Source organism: Castor canadensis, chromosome 5 (assembly GCF_047511655.1).
Source record: "Castor canadensis chromosome 5, mCasCan1.hap1v2, whole genome shotgun sequence".
In the NCBI taxonomy this organism is placed as follows: domain Eukaryota; kingdom Metazoa; phylum Chordata; class Mammalia; order Rodentia; family Castoridae; genus Castor; species Castor canadensis.
In genome coordinates this window covers 70932249-70949668 of record NC_133390.1, presented here as the reverse complement: position 1 = coordinate 70949668, position 17420 = coordinate 70932249, and positions in this window count along the sequence as shown.

Genomic DNA, 17420 nt, shown 5'->3' with positions numbered 1-17420 from the left:
TGCCTCCCCCCTCCATTATAGTCTCATTAATTTATTATTCTGGGACTGATTTAGGAAGCTCTGAAGGTGGGAACTTATTTCCATCAAAAAGAGAGAAAGTCCATTTTACTTTCTCTGCTTTGCTTCTCCTGCATTGTGACTTTCATCCCTCCCTATGTTGGGTCCTTCCTTTCTTTTCCTTTCCCTATCACTGTTTTGTCTCATTCTCATTAGGGACCCCTATTCCCACTTTCCTCCTTCCTTCTTGGTACCTTTTTGTCTCTTGCACCCTTTTAATATCACCAAATATTTAGCCACATTTCTAGCTTAATGGAACCCATTTTTCTTAACCCCTAATCTTTTAAAAAAAAGTAACATTGTGGCTGGGGATATAGTTCAGTGGTTTAGTGTTTGCCTCACATGCATGAGGCCCTGAGTTCAATTCCCAGTGCTACAAAAAAAAAAAGTAACATTGTGAGTTTTATTTTCTTACATTACCAAAATAATTCATACCCACTATAAAATCTGCAAAAATACAAAAAAGGAGAACATAATGGAAGCCTACTGTTATTTGCAACTTCCAGAGGTAGACACTATGAAATTAATGTTATAGTTCTTTCTAATCTTTTTTTAAAAAAGTGAACAAATTAGGATCACAGTAGATACATTTTGTATCTAAAGCTTTTTCACATCAATTTAAATGTCATTAAAAGAAATTGGAATATCTAGAAAATCTGGATGGAGAAAATGAAACTCACCTATAATTTTATCATCAGTTTTCATATTTTTATTCCTTCCTTCTTCTCTCCCTCTCTCTTTCTTTCTCTCTCTGTCCTTTCTTTCTTTCAGATTAAACCTAGGATCTCAAACATGCTAAGTAAGCATTCTACCATTGAGAACCAAGTCCTCACCCTTGCATATTACTTTTTTAAAAAAGAAAAACTGGATTATATTCTACATATGTTTCATAAAATATGAAATCCTGTGTGGAAAATTTCAACATTTACTCAACAAACATTTATTGAGTACAATCAGCCTTCCATATCCTCGTCCACGGATTCAACCAAAGATCAAATATATATATGCATTGGCGGTACTGGGTTTTGAACTCAGTGCTTTGTGCTTGCTGGGCCATGCCTCCAGCACCAATATATATACGTATATATATATAAAGTATATATATAAAGTACATATATATATATATATATATATATATATATACTTTACTACTTTAGTAGTATATATATATATACTTTATATATATATAGTAGTATAGTATATATTTAGTAGTATATATATATATACTTTAAAAACTGTGTCTGTGTTAGCATGTACAGGGTTTTTTTTCTTTATCCCCTATACAGTGCAGCAACTATTTATATAACATTTACATGGTGTTAGGTATTATAAGTAATCTCAGAAATGATTTAAAGTATATATAGGCTGTATGAAAATATTATGCTACTTTTGTAAGGGATTTGGGCTGCTGCAGATTTGGGTACCAGAGAGGAGGCAGTTACTGGAACCGATTCCCTATAGTCTCATGGAGGAACTTACTTGTTCTGGTTTTTAGGGAAAAATGGTGAACTAGACAGAAAATGTCTTTGTTTTCTAGAGCTTATATTCTAGTGGGGAAGAAAGACAATAGGCAAACAAATAAAATAGCTATAATGCCCTTGAGATAATTGCTATAGAGTGAAAGAAAGAAGGATGAAGGAATGGAGACTGATGCAAAGGGTGCTGGCACCTTCCTGTAGGGAGAGTCCTAAAGAAAAATAAACCTAAATAATGACCTGGCATTCTTTTTCTGTATTTTGTATTATTTGTGGTGTATGTCATCTTTGTGTAACTTTGTGCATTCTTTCTTCCTCATTCTAAGTTTATATTTACCTTTGTCCCTAATTTTGTATTGTTTTTCTTAGAAAGAGTCCCTAAATCATGTTGCTTCAGTCTTTATGTTGTAGCAGTCTCCAGGAAGCACTGTCGGGAGGGAGATCAGGAGAGGTAGCTCTGGAGGGAAGAACAGTATCCGGTGACAGTCCTTGCCTAGTCAATGGCTTGACCTACCAGAAACCAATCTTGCATTGGAAAAGCCCAGAAGCAGAGTCACACCACAGAACAGGTAGGTTTAGGATCTTGTGATCCCAGATCCTAGGGATGCTGAAAATAGGAGGATGGGTTGAATGAGTTAATTATGTGCATAACAAAATGCCATATCCCAGATTGTGGCTGCCACCTCCTGTGGCTGAACTCCCCCTCCTCCTATCCTGGCTGATGCAGCTTGTTTTACACAAACTCATTCTATGAACTATCATTATCAGTAATTTCCCTTCTCCCAACACCTCTTTTATTTTCCAACAAGTCAAAGACTTCTGAAAATGAAATGTCTGCTTGGATTCAGATAAGCTCTTCTATGTGTTCATACTAATTTAATTCTTACTTTAAGGAATTTTGAAACCCAGACCAATTTCTGCAGAAAGTGGATAACTGGAGGAGATGATGGGAATTGAAGTCTGAGTGCTGCTGAGGCCTTAACATCCTGTTGGAGGAGCCATGGACTTGGCAGACTCCCGGCCAAGCCGGCAGGTTGAACATCTAATGATGTAGCCGAATTTGAAACGTTATATTCTCCACGTGCTGCTCTTTCACTGGTCCAGACAGATATCCGGACCAGTGAGGTTACCATGGCTCACTTTGCTATCACTGAGGTTTACAGTGGAGATCTTTGTAGCTGCATGGATCCTGTATTCCATTGATGATGTGAATGGATTTACCTAAATAGCTTCCTATTGAATGTATTTTAGGAATAATTTCAAGGACAGTTAAAGGTAGCAATAGTTCATAAACAACTTAATTATTTAATTATAAAAAAAATTCTGGTATCTTAGAGAATATTGTTGGAAAAACTTTTCACTTGATTTCCCAAGTTTTTCTAGGCTTACTTCCATACACATAAATATATGCACTCATCACTCAGTATCCTTGGGCAATTGGTTCCAGTAACCCCCTTCAATCATCAAAATTTTTGGATGCTTATATAAAATGGCATTGTATTTGAGCATAACATACACACATCCTCCTGTGTACTTAAAATCATTTTTAGATTACTTGTAATACCTAATGTAATATAAATGCTATGGAAATATTTATATTATATTATTCAGGGAATAATGACAAGAAAAAGAAGTCTGTACTTGTTCAGTACTGATGCAACCCTCATAGGGCAAACAACATTTAATCTGCTGTTGTGGAATCCGAGAGTTCTTGCACTGTAAACACAGGGCTGACTGTACTTGCAAGCTCAGCACCGCACCAGGGCAGCCCACAGCAGTCTACCTAAGGCGCTCACAGTAAAACAACCTGCAGATTTTGGTACATCTCAAGGTCAAGGTTCCATTCTCAGAGATTCCTGTTTAATTGTTTTGGAGTGGGGCCTGACCCTGATAGTTTCTAAGGCTTCACAGTTGGTTAAATGTACATCCAGGTTGAAAATCTTAGCCCCTGAAAAAAAATGGGCAAGGATGGTGATCTCATTTTTCCAGTGAGTGAAGTGGTAGAAAATACATGTGTGATTGAGGGAGCCCATGCCCTAAAGATGCCAATGGCATCTCTTCCTTCCTTAGGGCTTGAGATAGAGTACTATGTGGACCTGTGGGGGACATAGTGGGGGAATTGTTTTCAGCTCAAGCTGTGCTGGTTACTGACAGAGCAAGCGTTCTTCGCACTGAAATACTCATGTTTTCTTTCATTACTGTGAGTTTGACAGCTACTCCTCTAGCCTGTCCATTGCATCATAAGTCAGGACTGCAGGTGGGCAAACTAATCAGTGATATGAAAAGCCTGAGGAAATAATGATCTTTGTTCTTGAGATTTGCAGAAGTGACAAGCATCCCATGACTAGGTGATTAGGATTACGTGTGCCTCATTTGACATGCCCACTGTGAGAAGGTGCCCACCAGTGTGGGACACCCATCAACCCTCTATATTAGCTATAGCAATCCTAAATCAGCTTTCTGGCAAAATGGACTTTGAACAAGATGAAGGACAGACTGCAGAAGGTCAAGGAGACACTTCTTCTTCCTAAGAAATGTCTGTTTGCATCTGAAAGGCATCTTTGCCCTCAGGCAATGCAAAAATAGGCTATAAAACCCACTTCCCACCCTGGCCACCAGGCTTACTGGTTTCCTGGTGCCCCTGTATTCCCCAATATGCAGTCTTTCTCTTCTCTTTTCTCCAACTAAATTCTCTAGAACCCTGAGCACCTGAAATTCCTGTGCGTGTTATCCGTGCATCATATTTGGCAATGCATGAAGGGACCAGCTGTCACCTGAGGTCGGTATAGGTTGTGCCAAACTGGGAAAGGCTGCCTAGGAATGTGACTGTGAGCATTCAGCACTCTGGTGGAGTCTCTTTTCCAGGAGAGACCCCCCACCATGGCCTAGCTATGGTGGAACTCTCAGGTCGACCTTTTCTCCCTCTCTCTCTGCCTTGTTAAGGAGGGTTTCTTCCTTGGGAAACTGAGGAAAAGCTCCGAACCCATTACAGATGTATGGCAGGCAATCTGAGGAAACTCAGAGGCCAGATGGGGGATTATACCATACTGCTAATGCTATATGGGTGGAATCCAACTTCAGTGTACCAAGGCTTTTTCTTTTTTCCTCTCCTTAAACGCTAACTCTCTCTTTCAAGATCTGACCAACTTAAGGGGAGGTCCGAAAAGAGCCGGTGGAAAGGAAAGTTTGTCTTCAAGCCACAAAAGGTGTTCTGGCTGGGGCAGCTCCCAGTGTCACCCAAAGGCTGGAGATGCAACTTCCTGACCTGCCCTGAGGCTCTAAAGGTGGCTAAGTCTTGGACCCCTCCAGCCATGTCCATGGCAAACAGACAATCAGATATCTTATGCTTCCTTCATGGTTTCCATGGCCCAAGAGTGGAGGTCACCTCTTGCTTCCAGTGCTCCAGTACTGCCTTTGGGCAGGATGGACCTGGACAGCAGTGATGACCAATAATCCCTCATGCATTGAGCCTGAAAACTCTCTTTTCCCCCAACCCTCAGCCTCTCCTTCCCCTTTCCTAAGCAGTTCAGGATGAGTGTCCACCTCCCCACTTTTGGTTTAAATAGCAGTGAGCTTCTTTCTTCAAGGAGTTTGGGGAAAATCCCTATAGCCCTCACCCTCACCCTCACTGGAGGAGGAGGGGGAGGGAGAAGAAAGACAAAGACATTGGATACCTAAAAGGGAACCTCAATTCCCAATTTCAACAGGAGATCAGGCAGTGCCTAGGTATTACCCTAAGTATGACCCTGAAAATGACAAGGATGAATGGAGTCATAACCATTTCATTGACTGCATTTTTGAGGGTCTAAGGAGAGCCAAAGGTAAAACCTCTTAATTATTCCCAAGTCACAACTGTACAGTAAGGACCCTTAGAAACTCCAGTAGCTTTCCTACAGACTTAAGGGTACTTTACAAAAGCATACCAACATTATACCAGAGTCACAGGAAGAGGAAATCATCCTAAAAGATAAATTTCTAAGACAGTCAGCACCAGATATCCATAAAAAGCTTCAGAAATTGGTGGCTGAAGGGAGCAGAGATCTGGACCAATTGGTCCATGTAGCCACGTCTGTATACTATAACAGGGACTTAGAAAAAGAAAGGAAGGACCTGGAAAAGGAAAAGAGAAAGGATAAGTGACAGGAGGCTCTGATCGTAGTGCTCAGAGAGGCTTCCCTGGGGCAAAGTCCAAACCCAAGGACATGCTTTCAATGTGGACAGGCAGGTCATTTTAGGAAGGAGTGCCCCCTGAGAAAGCTACCTCCGGGACCCAACTCCATTTGTCAGGGAAAACACTGGAAGGCACACTGTCCCTGGTTCCCCTGGGAACTGAGGCCAGAGTTTCCCACCCAATGACGGGTCTCTGGGCCTCTCATCCAGGCTCTGTAACCACCATAAAAGCAGGGAAGCCCCAGGTTAAGCACAAGGTCACCCTCCTTATCAATACTGGAGCCAGCATCTCAGCTAGTCCTTTCTCTCCCAGACCCAGGTCCTTCAGGAAAATTACTGTTCGAGGAATATCGGGCCAGCCTCTACAGTGTTATTTCACTCAGCCTTTAGCCTGCTCCTGGGGAGATTTCCATTTCTGTCACTCCTTTTTAATTGTCCCAGAAACCCCTACTCCTCTGCTAGGGCGAGACCTTCTATCCAAATTGGGGGTACAGCTCCTTTTACCCCCCAGGAGAGTACTTTTGCTTGCCCCTAATAGAGGAACAAGTAGACCCCACAGTGTGGACACACTGTAGGACAGGCACAAACAGCTGTCCCAGTCCTAATAATTCTCAAGGACCCCTCCTGGTTTCCCCATAAAAAACTATCCTTTAAAGCCAGAAGTTAAGGAGGGGCTAATTCTCATAATCAAAGACTTAAAGAGACAGGGACTGCTAATAGAATGCTCCAGCCCATATAATACTCCTATTCTTGGTGTCAGGAAGGGACCTAACAAATGGAGGCTAGTCCAGGATCTCTGCCTGATCTATGAAGCAGTAGTGCCTCTCCACCCTGTAGTTCCAAATCCCTATATGCTTTTAGCCCCAATACCTTCAGGTACTGCTTACTACTCTGTCCTGTGTTTAAAAGATGCCTTCTTTTGCATTCTCTTACACCCTAAAAGTCAACCTATTTTTGCCTTTGAGGACCCCACAAGAAAGTCTGGATGGGTCACTTGGACTGTCCTCCCCAAGGGATTCAGAGACAGCCTCCACCTCTTTGGGCTAGCTCTAATCCAAGACTTGGCAGAATGGCAATATCCACAAGCTACTGTGCTACAATATGTAGATGACCTCCTGCTCTGTGGACCAAATGAGCCTGTCATTTCACAAGCCACTGAATCCTTACTAAACTTCTTAGCAGATAAAGGTTATAAAATCTCTAAAGAAAAATCCCAATTGTGTTAGTCTAGGGTTACATATTTAGGTCTTGTCCTAGAGAAAGAAATGAGGTCTCTAGGAGAAGATAGAATCCATCCAATCCTGATGTTTCCTCTACCTAAAACTCTAAAGCAATTGAGAGCCTTTTTGGGGGGTCACAGGATACTGTAGAATTTGGATCCTGGGATATGCAGACCTAACCAGGCCCTTATATCAAATCCTTAAGGAAGCACAGAAGGATACCCAGCCCTTTATTGAATGGGATGACAAGTCAGGAAATGCATTCCACAGGTTAAAGAAGTCTTTTATGACAGCTCCCACCCTGGGTCTCCCAATACAAGACAAGTTTCAATTATATGTCTATGAAAAGGGAGGACTGGCCTTGGGTGTGGTGACTCAGCTCCAGGGCATTACTCCCCAGCCAGTAGGTTACTTAAGCAAAGAATTAGATCAGGTAGCCAAGGGATGGCCACGATACCTCAGAGCAATGGCCACAGTAAGCCTTCTAGTGCTTGAAGCTCAGAAACTTATCCTAAACCACCCCCTAACGGTTTATACCCCACATGACCTAGAGGGAATTTTAAACTCAAAAGGAGAACTTTGGCTACCTGACAGCTGTCTACTTAAATACCAGGCCCAGCTTCTGGGAGGGACAGAAATAACTTTAAGGACCTGTCAGAGCCTAAATCCTGCATCCCTTCTACCAGAGGCAGAGGGAAATTCTGAGCACTCATGTGAGGAGGTACTTATGGAAAATTATGCTGCCTCACCTGACTTAACTGATTGGCCCTTTAAAAACCCAGATCTAAAATTATACACTGATGGCAGTTCCTTTGTCAAGAATGGTGTCAGACATGCAGGGTTTGCAGTTGTGACAGAATTTGGCATCCTCAAATCAGGTCCTCTTCCTCCTAATACAAGTGCTCAATTGGCAGAATTAGTGGCCCTGACAGATGCCCTAAGACTGTCAAAAGAACAGAGAGTAAACATCTATACAGATTGTAAGTATGCCTTCCTGATCCTGCATGCTTATGCAGCCATGTGGGAAAAAAAGAGGAAGGCTAACGAATAGGAACAGGTTCCCATAGAAATAAGAGAGGTTACTTTAATAGTTTTAGGGATAACAGCATTAGTTACAGCCCTTGCTGGAATTAGCTATGGGGTGATTGCCAATCATGTAATTGCAAAAAACCTAACCAAAGTGGTAGAGGACACCTCAGACCAGGTAGGCCTTGCCATTAAGGACATACAAAGATCTTTGTCATCCCTTGCCTGTATGGTCATGGACTGAAGGACTGAAGGACAGACTGCGGGGAGGTCCCAAAAGGGCGATAAGTGGTCAAGGAGACACTTCTCCTCCCTAGGAAATGCCTGTTTGCATTTGAAAGGCATCTCCACCCTCAGGCAATGCAAACTAGGCTATAAAACCCACCCCTCACGCTGACCGACGGGATCACCAGTTTCCGGGTCTCCCTGCATTCTCCAATATGCAGTCTTTCTCTTCTCTTTTCTCCAACTAAATTCTCTGCAAATAAAATCTTTCCGACCTCTGCTGTTGGAGTCTGCCTGTGCTTTCATTCTCAGAGCAGGCTCAAGAACCCTGAGCATCTGAAATTCCTGCACGTGTCATCCATGCATCAGGACCACTGCCTGGCCCTAGATTTTCTTTTGGCCAAACAAGGGGGGGTGGGTATGTGCCATTGCCAATACCTCCTGTTGCACATATATAAACACTTCAGGTATTGTAGAGGAACGTGCAGATTACATTCTCCAACAGGCTAAATGGCTCCAGGAGCAATCTCTTGAAACTCAGGTTTCTATTCAGGTATGGGAACAAATAAAAACCTGGCTTCCCTCCAGGACTTGGTTCCTAACCTTTCTGGGGCCTATAGTTGCCATTATTCTCTTGCTTGTGTTTGGACCTTGCATTTTAAATTACTTGCCAAGTTTGTTTCTTCTTGCCTAGAATCCATCAAACAACAAATGCATCTGGTGGAGATGAAAATGACCTACTACTGTGGTCCCCTTGCCAACCCCTCATGGTCAGCCTTGATGCTGCGGGCCCCTTCATCACCTCCTGTCAGCAGGAAGCAGTTACTGAACAGACTTCATTATCCCTATCCCTAACTGCAGTTAGGGTGATCACTGAGAGGGAGGACTTGAAGGACAGACTGCATGAGGTCAAGGAGACACTTCTCCTCCCTAGGAAACTCCTGTTTGCATCTGAAAGGCATCTCTGCCCTTAGGCAATGCAAAAATGGGCTATAAAATCCACTCCCCACCCTGGCCCATGGGCTTACCAGTTTTCTGGTGCCCCTGCATTCCCTAATATGTAGTCTTTCTCTTCTCTTTTCTCCAACCAAATTCTCTACAAATAAAATCTTTCCAACCTCTGCTGTCAGAGTCTGTCTGTGCTTTCATCCTCAGAGCAGGCTCAAAAACCCTGAGCACCTGAAATTCCTGCGTGTGTCATCCGTGCATCAAAGAGTCCTCCTTCTCCATGAGTTCACTTTTTTTTTCAAGTAAAGTTGCCTTCCTTGGTTAACACTTAGTCTCTTGAGTTAATTGGCCTGTCGTTCAGTGAGCAGCCATACTTGGGTCAGATAACAAGAGTACAAGATGTAGATGAGGAAGTTCTAAAAAATTTTTTTTTTTTTTACTTTACAATTGGAAGTGATCTTAATGGGAAAAAAAAAAAAAAGGGAAGACACATAAAACCAGCTAGCAGGGTTCAACTTCAGATCATAAAGCAAGGGGACCAAGGAGGACACTATGAGAGACTTCACTGGAGAGTTCCTGCAAAGCCCTGCCAACTGAGGCTTCCTACAAGAAGCTAGGGACAAAAAAAAAAAAAAAAAAAAAAAGGATGACTTCAATTCAGTCCAGAGTAGAGGTTCAAGAAAGGAGACATAGGCCAGAAGCCACTATATAATGCTGACAGATGAGAAAAGAAAGTGAAACTCTCAAGCTTTTATTTCTGTTTATTTGTCAAAGAGAATAATCATTGTACTGAGAGGATGGAATGATCTTTGTTTAGAAGGAACAGAAACCCAAGAAAGTTTAACTGAAAAAGATTTGCAAAAGTTATTAAAATGGGTATGAGGCAGACCTAATTTAACATTGTATTTCAGGTTAAACATTCTGTTTCTCTCTGACACACACACACACACACACACACACACACACACACACACACACACCCTTCTTTTCAATTGCAAATACATGCAGATTATTCACATTCTAGCCAGAGGATGGCCCAAACCCTATCCCTGAGACCACCAAAAGCTGATGATCAAAAACGGCTCAGATTTTACTCCTCCCACGAGTTAGGGCAACCTTTTAAAAACAGTTTTGTAATATAAAGCTGTCTTCATTTCCACCTTATACCTGGCCCATCATGGCCTTCTGTAATTCCTCTAACCCTCACAATGTCTCCATATTCTGCCTGAATGCATCCATGTAGGATATAAGAATCTGGATTTTCTGTTTATCAGTGACTACAGCAGGTATAGATAAAAAGAACAGTAGAACAGGGCAGAAAGTACAGCACCCAAAAATATTTCAAAATTTATTACATCGCAAAAGTAGCATTTTAGTGGAAAAATTACAAATAATTAAAAATGGTGTTGGGACAAATGGCTAGACATTTTTGAAAAACAAAATCTGTATTCTGACTTCATTCCTGAAATCAAAATAAATTTGAGAATTATTTAAAGACACCAGGAAAAACAAAAAAAGCTATATGTGATTTTGGAATAGAAAAACTGTCTGAATCTATATATCTATATATGCATACACATATACACGAGCACACATTAATGCACACACAAAAAAAGCATACTGCAGGCGGGGAGTGTAGCTCCTGCTGGAGCACTTACCTGCCAAGCACATGCAAAACCCTGGGTTGAATCTGAAAAACATATGGTGGCATATTTGTTTATAAACTAAGAAAATGTTTTGAAGGATATATAACAAACTTGACAGTAATTATTTTGGGGCATGAAAATGGAAGACAATAAATAGAGGCTCTCTCTCACTATATATATATAATATATATATATATATATATATATAATGTTGATGGATGAGAAGTCCAGCTTTTATTTTGTATATATATACACCTATGTCATATATATGTGACACAGGGTCTCAGGTAGCCCAGGGTGGCCTTGAACTTGAGATTTTCCAATGTCAGCTTCTGGGATTATAGGTAGTTTAGCTGACGTTTTTGTTTTGTTTTGTTTTGTTGTGAGGTTGGGGATTATACCAAGGGCTTTATGTGTGCTAGGCAAGTGCTTTACACGGAGTGACATCTCCAGCAGTAATTGATTTTGTTTCACAGAGAAAATGTATAGAATACACATAAATTTTAAAAAATCAAGTTTAGTTAAGGGTTTAAGGGTTTAGACCAACTTAATCTAAAAATTTCAAGTTTTTTTGTCAGACAAATCTCTGAAGGAGAGTGAGACATGGCTAAACCACACAAGAGTTCACAGAGCAGGCATTATTTGAGTTATTAAAATAGTGATCAGTGGGAGTGTGGAAAGGAAGCACTCATCTCTGGAGGGAAGGAAGCATCACCTATGAAAGCCTCACAGGATATTGAAACCCTCACAGGATATTGAAACCCTGATGGAGTCAGAGGACTGGCATTGCATCCAAGCTCTGCCCCTTACCTCTTTTATGATATTTGTCCAGTAACCTAACCTCCCTGAACCTCAGCTCCCTCATCCAGCATCATAGGGTTGTCTAAACATTAAATGAAGTGGGGTTAAGGACTGGTGGAGTGGCTCAAGTTGTAGAGTGCCTGAGTAGCAAGGTCCTGAGTTCAAACCCCAGTACTGGCAACAACAACAAAAAAATAAGTGGGGTTAAAAATGCATGCAGACTGTGAAGGACCATGCACAGGTAAAGAGTTCTTCTTTCATACAATTCTTAGATTGATTCACCAGAGAAATGTGGTGGCTATGGTATACCCAGAGCTCAACAAGACACTTGACATCGTATTTCATTGTGTCTCTGAGAGAAAAGGTTGGATGCTAGAATAATTAAGTGAGTGAGGAACTGGCTGAACAGCTGTGTCTAAGATGCTCAAATAGTGGCTTGATGGAAATGTCCAGTGGCCTGCTATAGGATTCTAGTTTAAATTCTATCTTTTACAATTCCTATAAAATTTGCAAATGATATGAAGTTAAAGATAAAAAACTTGTTAGATTTAGAAACAGAATCTAAAATTTTAGCTTGGTAGGGCTAAAATAAAGATGAATTTTCAAGATAAAATGTAACTGGAGTAATTATACCATCTATCAAAAATAAAGTTTACTGCCAGGTGCCAGTGGCTCATGCCTGTAATCCTAGCTACTTGGGAGACTGAGATCAGGAGGATCTTGGTTTGAGACCAACCTGAGCAAATAGTTTGCAAGACCTCACCTCCAAAACAACCAGAGCAAAATGGATTGGAGGTGTGGCTCAAGTGGTAAAGCACCTGCTTTGCAAAGTGTGAAGCCCTGAGTTCAAAATCCATTCCTACCAAAATAAATAAACAAGCAAATAAAAGTTTGCTAACATCTTTATTTTTTTTAATTTTTTTTTTTTTGCTAACATCTTTAAACATTGTAATTCCCAGAGTTAACAAGAGGTAGGAAAACAATAATTTCATATTTTTAGTAGAATATAAATAGATATATTTCTGAAGAAAAGTTAACAATATATATCATAGGCTTTAAAAATAAGCATATTCTTTGACCCAGAAACCCACTTTTGAGAATATGCAAAATATCCATCCCAGCATTATTTATGGTAGAGAATAACAATAATGTGTATACCTAATAATAATGATTTGTAAGTAAATGATGGTATTTACATAGGATTATATAGTGATGATTCTCAAGAAGGAGTGATTCTGTCTCCCAAGGGACATTTGACAAAATCAGGAGCCATTTTTGGTTGTCACACTGCAGCAGAGGCAGGAAGTGCTACTGACATCCAGACATGCTGCCGAATAATGCAAAGAATGTCCCCTAACACAAATGTCACTACTACCTCAGTTAAGAAACTCCACTCTGTAATCTTTAACAATCATGTGGAGGAAGAATATCTGATGACATAGGAAAGTGCTCAAATACTTTGTCAAATTTTAAAATGGTACAAAATGGTAAAAGTTCATCTGTTTGTGAGTGGAAAAATATTCGATGGTTATTGATGTGTAGCAGGGTCATGCATGATTTAAATTTTCATCAGCACGCATTTCTGCACTTTTCAAGGTTTCTTATAATACGCATACTACCTTGAAAATCAGTGAAGAAAAATATTACATGAACATTAGCAATCAAGGATTAGTCTTTTCTGAGAAGTGTGAAACAGTTTTGATGGATTTTGTTGCTAGTGAGCATATAGTCTTGGATGAGATTAACTGACAAGTAACATCTCAAATGAGAGGCTCATGGTCCTCCTTCCCTTGTGTGGGCCAGGTCTCACCAGGACTCACGTTTTACAGGAATGGAGGAGTTGCATAGAGTAACTTGGATACACTCTAGGATTCCCAGTGGATTCCTGAAACAGAACCATATATAATCTGTGTGCATGTATTTCCTGTACACACATACCAATGATAAAATTTAACTTGCAAACTAGGCATAGTATGAGGCAAACAGCGACAACTAATAATAATCTAGGATAATTATAATACAGTATAATAAAAGTTGTGACTATGGCTTCTCTTTCTCAAAGTACCATATTGTACTGTACTCACCCTTCTTCTTGTGATGCTGCACTCTATGTAGCTTGGACAGGTTATGTAAGTCCTCTGAGCCAAAGGCTTTGTCTTCTATATCTATGAGAGACTGGTGCTTTCCAGTGAGATTCTACATTTTCATCCACAGAGTGGAGCAAATATTTCTGGACCTAGAATCATTCTCATACTCAGCACAGAACAGTTTCTGGAAGCTGAATGTCATCTAGAAAGATGGCAGGAGGGAAGGCAAGACCTGTTAGGGACTAGTTCAGAAGGCTCTAGTTAGGTGGTGATGGAGAATCTGTGGTGCGCAAGAGGCATGAAGGTGTAGTTGGGCCAGCAGGTGAAGGCAGACCCGTAGGGACAAGAAATACAGAAGCAGTGACCCAATGGAAACAAACAGATATCAAGTGTTATGGTTTGAGCCTGGTGTGTCCCCCAGGGGGCCATCTGTTGAAGGGTTGGCTCTTAATGCAGCAGTGGTCAGAGGTAGGGCCTTTGGAGTGTGATAGGATTATGAAGGCTGTGACCTCATCAATGGATTAATCCATTTATGGATTCATAATTTAAGTCTATTGGGATGTGATAGAAACAAGGCAGTAGGGCCTAGTCGAAGAAGTTGTTTCTTGGAGCTGTGCAATTACAGTGCTTCTCCTAAGTTGTTTATGTTCAGAGAAGCAGGAACGCAGGTTCCTCTTGTTACAGTGTCACGCCCCTCCCTGAGAACTGCTGCTCCACCCTGTTTACCACTGGATATAAAAGACTCATTGAAGGAGGACAGGGGTTTTTTGCTTTGGGCTTTTGCTTTTGGGCCTTTTGGTTTTTGACTTTTGGCTTTTGGATGAAGGGAGGTGCCAGGATTACAGAGGTCTTTGACTCAAAAGAGCTCAGGGAAGGAATGAACAGACAAGACACATATCAAGAGGGCCAGAAGGCTGATGACCAACTGGCAAATTTTTTATTTTTTTCAGCAAGCTTTATACAAAAGAGAAAAAGACTGAAACGTCAAAAAAACACTCTGACCTAGTAACAACCTTTCTGTTTTGGCCACCCTCCATTCTTACTGCCAGTGTCCTTGACTAAGTAGAAACTTCTTTTCAGTCAAGGGAAACCATTTAGTGTTCCTTCCCACCGTGATAGAGATATGGTGCACCTGCAGATTCTGACCTTGTCGGAATGCTGCTAAGCCATAGTGACCTTGTCAGACTGTGGATTTTGTTCCCAACATCTCCTCTCTTTATATTTTTTAATTGAACATGGTGAGGTCTTGTTTTAATTTGAAGAGCTGGTACATGCCAATTTGGCAGATGACTGGAAATAAACACAGCATACATAAAATTAGAAGAGCCATTTCAAGAATAATCCAAAATGAGTGTCTTAATATGTTAAAGAGGTTAAATACTTGTAATGCATCCAGCACTCTATTTGCTACTTTCCCTGGTGAATAATAGGCAGTTTGCTATTTTGAATATCCAAGATTTCTTTATGCAAAGCCATCAAGTCTATGCTTAAATCTGTATGGGACCAAACTCCCTGTAGATGATGCTTGATGCGTTTGCAATCACAATGAGAATCATTGTAAGGTTTGGAGGTAACACTTATCCATTGGAAAGATGCATGACACCTTAATGCCTGTTTAAAAAAAAATATATATATATATATATAAAGTAGTATTTACAAGAGAGAAAGGAAAGGCTACAGCTAGAAAAGAGTAGCAGAGCCCAGAAATTGGTAGCTCCCTGCTCAGGCGAAGGCTGGGGTTTTTATGGATGTGCCAGCTGTGAGTTGCGTGAGTTTTTTTTTTTATTGGCTGTGAATTTGTGGGGTTTTTTTTAGGTGAACAGGTTCGGTTTTCACATTTATTGGGGGGATGGGAAACAATCTAGAGAGCATTTTGCTCATCAGCTCTGTGGCAGATCTATCAGACCCTGTATCTTTTATTAGGATGCAGAAATGTAGTTTATAACTCCCTCTCAGGGTGCAGAAATGCAGGCCCATAACTCCTCAGGATGTAGGAATGACTCTCCAGGGGCGATGGGATACCCATTTATCTGCCTTAGGTCATCAAACCCAACAAATCCCCTCTCTGAGACAAGCACCCAACTGCTGTTGGGGAGAGGGGCGATGACTCATCTAGCTACTTCATGCTGACAATGGGGCAATGGGAGGATAGGGGAGGGGGTACTTGTCTTAGGGGTTGACCCATGTAGTCTCCAAGGGTCCCCAGTAGAATGGGATGGGGGGCTCATGTGTAGGCAGAGGTGAGTATTTCTTGACCAAGAGCTGGTGTTTGATCCGTTGGACCTGTTAAGATATGAATCTGGAGAGAGCATTTATTATACAAGGCCCAAATAGAAGTATTAGCAGAAGCATAAAAAACAGTCTGGCAAGGGCTGCATATCTAGGGATCCAGATTCTGTAAAATCCTGTAACTCCCAAGAAAGCTCTAAGCTGTTTTATGGTATGGGGGAGTGGGAAATGGAGGATTGGGTGGATTTGCTCATGACTCAGAGAGTGAGCCTGTCCTTTAAGTCCACACCTAGGTAGGTGACTCAGGAGTGAGCCTGTCTCTTTAAGACCACACCTAGGTAGGTGACCTGCGGGAGGCATAGTTGAGCTTTTTTCTTAGAGATTCTGTGTCCCTGGAAAGCCAGAAAATTTAAAAGGGACTCAGTCACCCTGAAGATGATGAGGCTCTGGGGCTCTGCACAAAAGCAAGTCATCAACATATTGAAAAAAGGTGGCCTCTGGGTAGTGCCAATCTAATAAGTCTCTGGTTAAGGCTTGTCCAAAAAGATGAGGGCTGTAACTTTCATAAGAATTTTAAATTTAAATTTAAACAAAATTGTTTTTCTAACTAGTTTTATTATTATTATATAGACCCATATAGAAAGGCAATTTTAAACTGTTTTTATACAATAAGTAACCTATAAGAACACCATTTGTTAACAGACCTAATTATAAATGACTTGAATGTAAATTACTTTTGATGAAATGAAACAGACTAAAGTGACTGTCCATAAAATAATGTCTATAGTTTAGTTAGCCCTGATTGACATAAGCTTTAAAAAAACTGGTTTTTCTTAAAAGTAGCAGCAGAAGAGGTAGTGGAGAGAACAGAAGCCTGGTATTTTTTTACATTAATTTTATAATAAGAATCATCCTAAAGATGTTTAAGTATATGCATATGCAAAAAAAGTTTTAAATTAGGCATGCCATAAATGTCAATGTAAGCATGATCAGATTCAAGAGCTCAAGAACATGTAAAAGTAACTAAGTGGCCACAAGTACACTGATAAGTTATTTTTTTAAACTTAGGAGTAGATTGATAAGTGTCCCATTCTATTCTTTTAGGACTGATTTTGGGTAGAATGATAGCTGAAGAGTCAATTTTAGGAATAGTGTTTTGAGTCACTCTCAGTTTTTAATAAGACTTATAGCTATTAGATTTTTTTGTCTCTAATAAATTAATCATATCATAGACATACACAAAACTTACACAATGAGACACAAAACAATTACATTAATTTTGAGTGCACTCTTGGACATAAGACAAAAAACATTCAGGCTCACTTTTAGACACTTTACATCCTTGACCACACTACACTGAACACAAAATTTCTGTAAAGAGAGCCTGCTCTTTACTTTCTTGCTGCTCCACTTCTCTCGATGTTGCTCCATAACCTCAAACTGAAACTAAAATATATGCGCATGCGCCACTGGAGCCTTCCTTACCTTAAGCCTCTGTCTGGGTCCCTGTTTGGGCGCCACTTGCTGGGATTACAG